A 9862-nucleotide genomic window follows, 5' to 3' on the forward strand; every position below is an offset into this window, starting at 1 on the left:
GGTGTGTTGAAGTCTCCTTCTATTATTGTGGAACTGTCAATTTCTCTTTTCAGTGCTGTTAGAGTTTGTTTTATGTATTTTGGAGCCCTGTCGTTGGGTGCATAGATGTTTATTATGGTTATGTCTTCATGATGGATCGTCCCCTTAATCATTATATACTGTCCTTCTTTGTTTTCTATGGTGGATTTTGTTTTAAAGTCTATTTTATCTGAGATTAGTATTGCCATTCCTGCTCTTTTTTGGTAGTTGTTTGCTTGATATGTATTTTTTCCAACCTTTGATTTTTAATAAATTTACATCTTTGTTTCTAAGGTGTGTCTCTTGTAGACAGCATATTGATGGATCCTGTTTTTTTAATGCATTCTGTGAGTCTCCGTCTCTTTATGGGTGCATTTAGGCCATTTTGATAGGTGTAAGTTTATTGCTGTCATTTCGCAGTTTTTTTTTCTTTTTTTTTTTTTTGTGGTGCTGACTTTTTCTTTGTCCTCTTACTCTCCTGTGCTGAATTCCTTTTGTTTATGGGTTTTTTTTTTTTTTCATTTCTTTTGTTTTTGTAGGTTTTGTTTTTACTGAGACTTTATGTTTTTTGAGGATAATTTTTTGTAATACAGGTCTACAAACAGGAAGATTGGAGTTTTTTCATCGGATTACATTTGGCCTAATTGGAGCTCAAAGTCAGTACTTCCTACCATCAAATCGATGGCAAATACTCATCTGTTGAAACCATTCTTAGCTTGCAGGCTGTACAGAAACAGGCAGTGGGCAGGATTTGGCCCACGGACCACAGTCTGCTGCTGACCCTTATCTAAGATTCTCTGACTGTGGGCCAGTCATCCCTTCTCTGGGCCTGTTTCCCGTCGGGTGGTGGGGAGGTTGGGCTAGATCCTTCCTAAGCTCTTCTTGCAACATGAGCATTATAAACACCTAAGGCTCCATTAGGGAGTCCTGGTGGCACAGTGGTTATATGTTTGGCCCCTAACCAAAAGGTTGGCGGTTCGAACCCACCAGCTGCTCCTTGGGAGAAAGATGTGGCAGTATGCATCCATAAAGATTACGGCCTTAGAAATCCCATGGGGCAGTTCTATGCTGTTCTCTAGGGTCACTATGAGTCAGACTCGACTCTTCAGCAGTGAGTTTGGTTTCCTTTCTTTAAGGATCCATTAAGGAGGCTTGGTGGCTCAACGGTTGGCTGTTCACCCAGCGAGAAAGACCTGGTGATCTGCTTCTGCAAAGATCACAGCCAAGAAAACCCTACTGAGCAGTTCCACTCTGCACACATGGGGTCACTATGAGTCCAAAATCATCTCAACAGCACCCAACAACAACAACAGCAAAGAACCCACTTAGGTCCCTGCGTGGAACAAGCAGTTTGCAATCAGCTGCTGACATAAATGCTGCTGGTTCAAACCCACCCAGAGGCTCCAAGGAAGAAAAGCCTAATGATCTGCTTCTGTTATGTTATAGCCAAGAAAACCCTATGGAGCAGTTCTACTGTGTAACGCATGGGGTTACCATGAGTCAGAATCGACTCGATGATAAGAAAACAACGATGACAAGGCTCCATTAGTACTGACAGCTGTTTCTCATTAGCCCTCACCATGAGTCTCTGCTTCACATACGTTACCACTTCACAGATGAGAAAGCTGAGCTCAGAGAGGGGAAGGAGTTTATCCCATCGCACAGCCCTGTAGTGGAGAAGCTGAACAACTTCATGCTAAAGACATGCTCTTTACCCTCAGCCTGAGTGGCCTGTTCCCTGCCTCAGGAGGGCAAAGGGAGTAACAGAGAAGAGTCTTTGTTGAGCATCTACTATGTGCCAGGTGCCATCTTGGCCCGTTTCCATAGTGGATCATTCCTGGGACCAGGATGGGCCGACTTTGTCCCCAGGTCCCAGGGCTGGCACGTAGTAGGACCTCAGAGAACTAGGAATTGAATTCTTCCAGAGGTGCCGCTCTGGCTGCTGCAGCACTCAGTAAGATCGGTGCTTTCGCCTGGAGCCCACCAGTGCTCTTGGTCCTCTCCCTCCACTGGCCACGTGCTCCAGCAAGGCCCTCCCTCCTTTCTGTCTCCTGTCTGTTGTATTGTACAAAGGCATGAGGTCAAGGTTGGTCTCAAGACAGTTTCAACACATGGGGCTGCTAGAAGCTGGTCCTTAGGGTTGGGGAGAGATACTGTGGCAGCTCCCCCTCTGCTCAAGGCCCTCCCAAGGCTTCTCATCCCCTTTTTTGGGTAGAATGTGCCTCACCTTCTGGCCTAGCCCGAGTGGTTCTTGTGAAAGTTAAATGAAGGAAATGGCTGTCAGCTTGTTCCTTCCAGCACCAGCTCTTATTGCTTCTGCCTTGAACTCTCTCCCTTCTCTCACCTGTCCTCTGCTCTCCATCCCCGCAGCCTCCCTTCTGGGCCAAGCCACTATACCCCCTCTTGTTGGTCCCACACGTCTGCCCCCACCCCCTAGCAGCACTGAGAGTTAAAGACATGTCATGCGAGTCACTTGCTTGAAACCCTCCAATAGCCATCTGTTGCCCATAGAATAAAATCCACAGCCCCTACCATGACCTAGAAGCCCTAGTGGTGCAGTGGTTAAGAGCTGGGCTGCCAACCAAAAGAAACAAAATATCAAAATTTAAAATAAAGACAGGATCTAACAGGGCTGGGACTAGGGTGGGAAGAGTGAGACAGGGTCATGCCAGTAGAGGGTTGGATTCTATCTTTGTTTAAAATTTTGATATGTTGTTCATCATAAGGAGCTGTGTGGCGCAGCTGTGAAAGCATTTGGCTGCTAACTGAAAGGTCAGCGGATAAAACCCATCAGCCACTCCTTTGGAGAAAGATGTGGCAGTCTGCTTTCATAAAGATTACAGCCCTGGAAACCCTATAGAGCAGTTCTACTCTGTCCTATAGGGTCACTATGAGTTGGGATCGACTAAATGGCAACACATGGGGCTCCTAGAATCTGGTTTGATTTGTTATTGTTGTTTTGTTTGTTTGTTTTTTACCATGGCCTAAGGGCCCCACATAACCTGCCTTCTGCCCGCTTCTCCTCCAGACACCCCCTCCCTATCGTTCTAAAGCATCATGACCTCAGTCTGAACCTTACACATGCCCCAGGCCCTTTGCACAGGCTATTTCCCTTGTCACTCTATTCACCCTTCAACAGGCTTAGGCACCACCCACTGTGAGAAGCCTCCTGTTCTCTAGCACTCCCGCCTCTGGGCTTCCTTTTTATCTGTAATGTAATTAATTTTAATCTGCTTTTTTTTTTAATCAAAGTACTGTTTGCAAATAAATTTAAAAATCCAATAGTACTAAAAAGGCTTGTAACAGAAAAAAAAAAAAATTGCAGGCCCGATGGCCCTGTCCTACCCATTGTCCCAGAGACAATTTCATGTTCCTTGTATGTGTATCTCCATCTATCTAAATACCACGTTTATCCTTCTATTCTGATTCCTCAGTTTTCCCCCATTTTCTACTGACTTCCTGTTATGGTAGATGAGGATTTTAGATTTTTTTTATACATTCTTGTCCCTTCTCCCCATTCTCTCAACATAACATAATTTTCAGTTAAATGCATATTTAGTGTTTTCATTACTGATGCCATGTAAATATTATTTCTTGCTCAACCAGGAGTTAATAATTGTCTTGTTTTTTCATTTGCTTAGTTTTCTTTGAATATCTTCATTTTCTTGAACTAAGTGTTCCCACATGTTCATACAGCTTGATAAAAACCTCACAGTGGAGTCTCCACAGTCCAACTTCAGTGATAATTTTTTTTGTTGGAGACCCCTGAACTCCTTCCATCTAGACTGGCTGACATCCTGGGATGCTTTCTTCACTGTCATGTTGAAGATTCCCTTTAGCTTTTTCCTGTGTGAGATCCTGTTTCTTGAATCCCATGCCTTCCTCTTTGATGATTTACCCTCTCATTTTGGTGGAGCACATCCTGTAGTAGCTTCCCAAGAAAGCACACATGTTTTAAAATGGCTAATTCTCCTCTCATACTTGTTGATAGCCTAACTGGGTATAGAATTCTAGCTTGAGAATCACTTTGACTCACATGGTAGAAGGCATCTGTCCATGTTTCTAACTTCCAGTGCTTTTGCCGAGAGCTCCAATGCTGTTCTTATTCCCGATCCATTGTGTGTCACTTTAGGTAATTGTTTTTTTCTTTATTCTGGAAGCTTTTAGGATCTTTGCTCTATCCTTGAATTTCTGAAATTTCACAATGATGTGCTTTGATTGGGTCTTCTTTCATTCATTGTTTTGGGCATTCAGCAGAATGTTTTAATCTGGAGATTTGTGATCTTCACTTCCGGGCAAGACGTTTCTATTATTTCCTTCTGGAACTCCTATTAGTTGAATGTTGGGCCTCTTGTATCAATCAATCCTTTAGTTTTCTTGGTGTCTGCCTTTTCCTTTTATGTTCTACCTCCTGGGAGGTTTATGTGTTTTTTTTTTTTTTTTTTTTTGCTTTATTTTTATCTTTAAATCCTTCTGTTATTTTTTATTAATTTATTTTTAATTTCCAGTTGCTCTCATCTGTTTTCTGATTTCTCCTTTGCCTTGGCATCCCATACTTATCTGTGGATATAATATGTTTCCTTATCTCTTTGAGGATAGCAATGATTGTTTCTTTAAGGGTTTCTTCTCACTGCATTGTCTCTATTTTTGCAGCTTTTTGTTTGTTTGTTTGATTGCGTCTCTTTCATGTTAGAACTTTCCTCAACTGTCTAATCATACTTCGTTATTGACTCCTATTTCAAAATGAGACATTAAAGTCTGCTGATTGGAAGCTCCATGCAGGAGAGCAGGACTTGCACAATGGTGACATCTCTGTAGGAACAGCTGTATCATTTGTCAAGGACACCAAATGTCAGTACCTATAAGCCTTCTCGCTGAGGTGGTCAGATCCTCTAGTTTCCTGTCTGAGGTGAGTGTATGCCTGGGTGCTAGCACTCCTGAACTGGGTTAGGGAAGGGGGCTGGGATCTCTGTTCAGTATCCAGACTTTTGCTTAACCCACCTGGATCAGTCAGATAGTTCTGTGTAACAAACAACTACAAAAGTCTACATAGCACACAGTAAGCATTCATTTCACTCACACATCTTTGGTTCAACTGGTGTCTTAGCTATCTATTGCTGCTATAACAGAAATACCACAAATAGGTGGCTTTAACAAACAGAAATTTATTTTCTCACAGTTTAGGAGACCAGATGCCCAAATTCAGAGTGCTAGCTCTCAGGGAAGGCTTTCTCTGTCTGTTGGCTCTGGAGGAAGGTCCTTGTCTAAACTCCTGGGCAATCTTCATGTGGCTTGGCATCTCTCTTCCCCATCTCTGCTTGCTTGTTTAATCTCTTTTTTATCTCAAAATTCATTGACTCAAGATACACCCTACACTAATCCTGCTTCATTAACATAACAAAGACAACCCATTCCCAAATGGGATTATAAATACAGGCATAGAGGTTAGGATTTACAACACATATTTTGACAGGACATAATTTAGTCCATAATAGCTGGGATGGTTGATGGAGGCTGGGCTGGGCCAAGCAGATCTACTTGAAGCTTCAGGTCTGTGGGTCAGCTGGACAGCTCTGTTCCATGTGCCTCATATTCATGGAACCAACAAGCTCTCGAGGACATGTTCTTTTGGTGGCACAAGAGAGCAAGCACATTCAAGTCTTTCCTTATGGTGCATATGCTAGCATCCATTGGCCAAACCTAGTCACATGGCCAAGCCAGCATTAGTGGAGTGGGGAAGTGCCCTTCTGTCATGGAGGTGGGAGGGTGGAGGGAGTATTTGTTAAACATAATCACATCTACCACATCCCCAATAATCAGTTTGGTGCCTCACCCCCACCCCTCTCTACCTGGTTCCTTGCCAGAGTGCTCTGGTTCAATTTCTCCTGCCCAGGTTAGGGAAGGGAGGTTGTCTGGCTGCATAATTCTGGGGAGAGGATCTGGGGGTCTAACTGCTCCTAAACTGACTTCCAAACATCCCCCATTCTCAGACTCCTGTCTCGCCATCTGCGATGTCTGGATCCCGTAATTCTGAGCCTCTCTGGGGTTCTACAAGGCCTATTGATTTATATCTCTTCTTTCCCCAAGCCTCCCACCATGCCCCACCACCTAACAGCAGTCACTTGGTTTTCCTCTCCTGGGCTGTGTTAAATCATTTACCAACTCCATCTGCTCTCGGTCCTCCTGTTTTGTGGTCTGGGGTTACAGGTGTCTCTTCATTTCTTTGAAAACAAGAGTAACAAGAGTTTCTGTTTCTTGTTCTCCTTGTTGTCATGAGCTGCTTTTCATCAAGAGGGAGGGAGTGGAAACATCTCTACCCAGGCACTTTGAGACTGGAAGAAAGTGTCTACTTTTCTGTATTGAACCTACTTCTGTGATATGTGGGCCAGGCTGCATGGCAGCTGTTTATTTACACGTCTGTTTCTCCCACTGGCCTCTGAGCCCTTGGTGAGTAGAGGGCTCTGTCTCAGCCTTCTCTGCACTTTCAGCTCCTGGTACAGCTTGGCACAGGATAGATGGTTAGTCCACTGGATTTGGACTGAACTGAATTTTGGATTATACAGATAACTACTCATTTCTCCTTCCTGGAGACCCTCTTCAGAAGTCTTCTAGAGCCATCCTAGACCTGCCTCTACCTCCCTAAGACTTACTATGCCTTGATTCCCTTGGGCCTGAATAGAGTCAGACGTCCCCAGAGGTCAATATTTCCCTGAAGTGGAGAGTATAGACAGTAGGAAAGAGAGGCAAGACATCAACGGGATAGACAGCAAGCATTCTAGCTCCAGAAAAGTCATTGTTTCAGTATCTGTGGCTGTGGAACAAACCACTCCAAAATGTAGTGACTTAAAGCAACGGCCATTTTATTCTGTCTCACGAGTCTGTGGGTTGGTTGGGCTCAGCTGGGCAGTTCTTCTGTTCCATATGTTTTTGGCTGGGGCTGCAGTCGTCTGGGGGCTTGGCTGGGCCAGAACATCGAAGATGGCTCACTCTTATGGCTGGCACTTTAGTGGGGATGGCTGGAAGGCTGGGCTCAGCTGGGACGCTGGGATGGTTCTCTCTCTCCGTTAAAGGCTATTCTTTCATCTGTTTATTCACTTGAACAAACAACATTTACTCACATCTATAATTGTCAGGCACTTGCTAGAGTCTTGGGGTATTAAACTGTGGAACAAAACAGACAGGTCTCTTGCTCTCATGGAGCTTACAGTCTAAAAAGGAAGCACTTGTTAAACAAATAAACCTATTCAATAAATGCTTAATTATAAACAGTGACAAGGACTGTTCCTCTACAGAGGCACAGAGAGAGAGAGGCAGGCAGGGGGAGGTGACTGAAATTGGATGTGGGGTGATGTGGAGGAACCCTCAGGATCATAAGTGTTCTAGGTCGCAAGAACAGTTTGAGCAAAGGCCCTGAGGTAGAAAAGGGCTTGGAATTCAATGAAAAATACTGGAAGCAGCTCTTGCAGCTAGGGCTTTGCAAGGGAAAGGAAGAATGGTACAAGATGAGTTCTGAAGGTAGGTTGCAGCAACATCAAGCTGACTCTTTTGTATGTAAGGTAGGGGGTTTCATTCTAAATGTCCTAAGATAGCTTTGAGTGATTTCATCTGATTTGTGCTTTAACGGGATCACTCTAGCTGCTCTGTGGAGATAACCATGGCAGAGGACAGGAGTGGAACGAGAACAGTTAGGAGGTGTGAGAGTTTGAATTATTATTATTCAGCAAATATCCCAGTCCCTGCCCCAGTGGGAAGAGTTTACTTTCTTGCCCCATTGTTGTTGGCTCATGTGGGATGGGAATAGAGGCCCTCCATGTGCTTGCACAGGATGGTCTGGCCTCTTGCGCTCCTGTGATCCACCATGAGAAGAGTATGCCCCAGATCACCCTGGTCCAAGGAGGATGAGAGGCACGTGGAGCAGACCTGGACAGAACCTTCAGTCAGAGCCTAGCCCACCTGACCCCAAGCTGAAGCAGAGCCACCCAGCCCAGCCCTGCCTGGATCAGCTGAACCCCTGCCAACCTGCAGCCCCAGGGATGTGAGAATAAAGACCTGCTGCTCTTTGCCTCTGAATATGGGGATTATAGGGCAAATGGTTTGTGATTGACTACTAACCTGAAGGTTGACAGTTCAAACCTACCAAGTGGCACCCTAGAAGAAAGACCTGCAATCTGCTTCTATAAAGATTACAGACATTAAAAACCTACGGAGCAGTTCTATTCTGTCACGCATAGTGTCGCCATGAGTTGGGATCAACTCGAAGGTTGGTGTCATGGATTGAATTGTGTCCCCAAAAAATATCTGTCAACTTGGCTAGGTCATGATTCCCACTACGGTGTGATTGTCCACCATTTTGTCATCTGATGTGATTTTCCTCTGTGTTATATATCTTATCACTATGACGTTAATGAGATGGATTAGCGGCAGTTATGTTGATGAGATCTACAAGATTAGATAGTATCTTAAGCCAGTCTCTTTTGAAATATAAGAGAGAAGAAAGCAGAGAGACATAAGGACCTCATACCACCAAGAAAGCAGTGCCGAGGGCACATTGCTTCCTTTGGACCTGAGTTTCCTGGGCTGAGATGTTCCCAGACCAAGGGAAGACTGATGACAAGGACCTTCCTCCAGAGTTGACGGAGAGAGAAAGGCTTCCCCTGGAGCCAGCGCCCTGAATTCAGACTTCTAGCTTACTGGACTGTGAGAGAATAAACTTCTCTTTGTTAAAGCCATCCGCTTGTGGTATTTCTGTTATCGCAGCACTAGATGACTAAGACAGTTTGGTTTTGGTTTTTGGTTTCATTACACAGCATTATTGTAGCAATAGCTGACTATGACAGGAGGCCAGTGCAGGAATCCAGGAAACGATGCCAGCATGGACAAGAGTGGGAGTGGTGGCACTGAAGGGAAGGGAACAGCTGGGGAGATATTTGGGGATGGGTTGGAAGTGAAAAGGGAGAAGTAGAAGGTATTTAGAATTACTTCCAGATTGTTGGTTTGAGAGGCTGGGTACATTTACTGTGTGATTAAGGCTGGGTGGGTGTGTGGGTTTGAGATGCTCTGGAAACATCCAAGCAGACGGCACTGCTCACTGGCTTCTCTGCTGACTCTGCAGCCTCCTCACTGGACTGTGAGGCCTGTGAGGGCAGGACCTCACCTGGCTCACCCCTCAAACCCTGCGTTTGGCACATAGTCCCAATAACGATTTGTTGCATGATTGAATGACTGGATGAATCAATGGTTGGATTAGCATGTTTGAAGGCAACAGGAGTATATTACAGCATCTGAGTGGCACAGTTATGTCTGTAAGTGACAAAGATCTGCCAGGTGGAGGATGGACTACAGGCAGAGATAGTGGAGGCAGGGAGGCCAACAAGGAGGCCTAAGCTACTGTCCAGGGGAGAGAGCCCAAGGCCTAGCCCAGGGGGTGGCAGCGGGCTAGTGAAGGGAATGAAGTTAACAAATATTGGGAGCTGAATTGTCCAGGCTTGGTGACCACTGAATGCTGGGGGTGGGGATGGTGGGAAGAGCCTAGAGGACCCCCACGTCTGTAGTTTAGAAGTGGGAACAAGGAGCAGCCGGACTCCAACACAGAGAACCCCGGACGAAGTGGCCTTGCTTGGCAGCACGTCCCTCATCCACCAGGCAATGATTTCATTGCAAGAACGGCAGAGTCTGATGCATCCGAGCCCTGATGCCTAGCCCAGGCCTGGCACTAGATGGGCACCGGGGAGCAGTTGTTGTTGAATGAGTGAGCATCACCCAGTTGTCAGCTCCCACCCACAACCAACAGCTCTTCCTGTTTCAAAACAGGACTTCCCTAGAGGTTTCTCTCTCCTATCTGAGG

Source organism: Trichechus manatus, unplaced genomic scaffold, assembly GCF_000243295.1.
Source record: "Trichechus manatus latirostris isolate Lorelei unplaced genomic scaffold, TriManLat1.0 scaffold00027, whole genome shotgun sequence".
Lineage (NCBI taxonomy): Eukaryota > Metazoa > Chordata > Mammalia > Sirenia > Trichechidae > Trichechus > Trichechus manatus.